We start from the raw sequence: 2625 nt of genomic DNA on the forward strand, positions 1-2625 counted from the left end.
ATTTGATCGGAATCAGCTCAAACTTTCTGCACAACATAAGAGCATGTATATGTATCAGAAAATGTAATAAAAATTGAGAATTCTCTCATTTTCATTTTTGGTGAAATTCAGTCAAAATCCCTGTCCGGACTTTTGTCCCATTTTGGAGCAACTTTAAAAATTTGTAAAAAAATCCAAAAAACTTGATTGGAATCAGCTCAAACTTTCTACACAACATAAGTACATGTATATGCATCAGAAAATGTAATAAAATTGAGAAATTTTCTACTTGTCAATTTTGGTGAAATTTGACAAAATCCCTGTACTATAGTACAGGAACTTAGGGACTTTTGTCCCATTTTGGAGCAACTTTTAAAAATCATAATAAATGCAAACTTGATCGGAATCAGTTCCAACTTTCTACACAGCATAAGTACATGTATATGCATCAGGAAATGTAATAAATTTGAGGAATTTTTTACTTGTCAATTTTGATGAAATTCAGCCAAAATCCCTGTACTATAGTACAGGGACTTTTGTCTGATTTTGGAGCAACTTTTAAAAATCATAAAAAATCCAAACTTGATCCGAATCCACTCAAACTTTCTACACAACATAAGTACATGTATATGCATCAGGAAATGTAATAAAAATTGAGAATTCTCTCCTTTTTAAATTTTAGCAAAATTTTGCCAAAGTCTCTTTACTATAGTATAGGGACTTTGGTTCGATTTTAAAGTAATACTTTTGGTCGATGATCCATTATTTTTTTACTAATAATTATAACATTTTGTTATTAATTTTCTTAATAAACAATTCTTCAAAGTATTTGAATATTATTATCAATTATTATTATTTTATTTTATAGAACATCATCAGTGTCCATTAGTCCTCATATCTTGTTGAGATTAAAGTCCATTTAATAATCATTTAAAGTGTTTTAAAGTAAGTTAGTCTGTATACCTGTACATGTATACATTCTTGTACATGTACATGAATTAAGAAGATGAAATTTTTTCACTTAATTATAATAATTATTTCCTCGTAGTTTCCTTCAGTGCTAACATTCCTGTGGCTAACAGGTAAATATTATTAAATATTAGTAATTCATTTAAATATTTATTTATCCTAGCTATAATCATATTATTTGTATAGTAGTATCAGACTTTACTATGATTAGACTGTCTCGTATTTCCTTTAAAAAGTGTTTTTGAAGTTGCTAATACTACTGACCTGACCTCAGGTGTATATTGTATAAAGTCATCATGAGGTGTGTGTGTTGGTCATGTACTAGTATCATGTACAGGAGATGAAGCTGTTGCTGTATTGTTTACTGTAAATAATGATTCTTATTTTGCCAAAAACTGATCAATTACTAGTAATAATTAATTCTGTTTATTCTTTTTTTAATGTCTACAACTTGAGTGGAGCATCCATTCCACTGGCAGCAGCTGTTGCTGTTTTTAAAGTATTTTTCCCAAACCGGTAATCAATCTTCACATCAACATAACGACCCTTACCTACATCAACCTATTAATAATAATTTATTATTATTATTATTCAAACCATGATTAGGTAGATGTTTCCTTGTATTTGTGAGCAGTTGAAAGTACTGTACTTGTCTTTAGTGGCCTGCTCAACTTTTGACTTGACCTGGTACTAATGATTGTTATATCAGTACTAACTGATTATTATTAATGTTATTGTTAATGAAGCAAACTCTGAATAGAAAGCATCACATTATTATACTAAATATAAACAGAGACACTGTCAATTGATATACTAACAGCAAGCCTTAGTGACAATACTTTGTTCAGTGCTGGTAGCTGTGGTGGGGTCACTGATATCTTTTGCTACACTCTCTGGTACAGTAGCTACACTCTCAACACTAGCCATTACCTCTTTTCACTTGAGGGTCAGAGAATGTCACAGCTTATTGAATAACTTGTTACTAGTGAATGGAACAGCTTGTAGTCCAGTGGTGATAGTACAGCTTTAATGGTGGGAGATGTAGCTATCACAACACAGAGCAGGAGTGAGTAACTATCTATTTCATTTATGGCAGCAGTTTATTATTCTCATAATAGAATTAATGATAGTTTTAACTACAATTGTCCATAATAATAATAATAGTTAAAAAAGCACAAAAATAAAATGAAGGAGCTATTAGTACTTGGTATGGATCTAAATAATAATAAAGTTAAATTGTCATTGGAATATCTTTGGTGACGGCCTTGGCTTTAACTCTCATAGCATTACCAGCAACATACTTCCCAGAGACATCAATCATCTCATTCACACCAACCTCAACCTATACAAATGAAACAAACACATCAATTAGATCTATATGAATATCTATGACGATACAGTGTGGCCTGTCTTAATGGACACTCTCCTATAGCATACACTTCCATTTAAAAGACAGCACCTATAAATAACCTCCACATAAAGGTTAATACAGGACAGGCTCTGAGTTACAGAGGCTCTACAGTATGGGTCCATCATGATTGCCGCTTGCAGTAGTCATATGCAGTATATATACACTATCAGTACTCTCTCTCTCTCTGTGGATACAACTCATAGTACAGTCTTACTCTAATGCAGTAGTCCGTCTCTCCGTTCTTGATGTAGTACAGTGGAGTGTAG

The 2625-nt window shown here is 31.8% G+C and overlaps 2 long non-coding RNA genes across 6 annotated transcripts; one reads left to right on the forward strand and one right to left on the reverse strand.

The window, feature by feature from the left end:
• Positions 1-638: 638 nt before the first annotated feature.
• Positions 639-1450, forward strand: LOC109591278 (uncharacterized). Its single transcript, XR_002189743.1, has 3 exons — positions 639-924; positions 1028-1061; positions 1112-1450. It is a non-coding gene; the product is annotated as an uncharacterized LOC109591278 (long non-coding RNA).
• On the reverse strand, positions 1329-2625 carry LOC109591277 (uncharacterized). 5 transcript variants are annotated; one of them, XR_002189741.1, is made up of 4 exons: positions 2574-2625; positions 1879-2290; positions 1546-1638; positions 1329-1509 (listed from the first exon to the last, which is right to left on the reverse strand). It is a non-coding gene; the product is annotated as an uncharacterized LOC109591277 (long non-coding RNA). The 5 variants fall into 5 exon arrangements; XR_002189740.1 differs by having other exon boundaries at positions 1546-1700; XR_002189742.1 differs by lacking the exon at positions 1546-1638.

This window comes from Amphimedon queenslandica, unplaced genomic scaffold, assembly GCF_000090795.2.
Source record: "Amphimedon queenslandica unplaced genomic scaffold, v1.1 AMPQUscaffold_8546_Cont19510, whole genome shotgun sequence".
NCBI classification, from domain to species: domain Eukaryota; kingdom Metazoa; phylum Porifera; class Demospongiae; order Haplosclerida; family Niphatidae; genus Amphimedon; species Amphimedon queenslandica.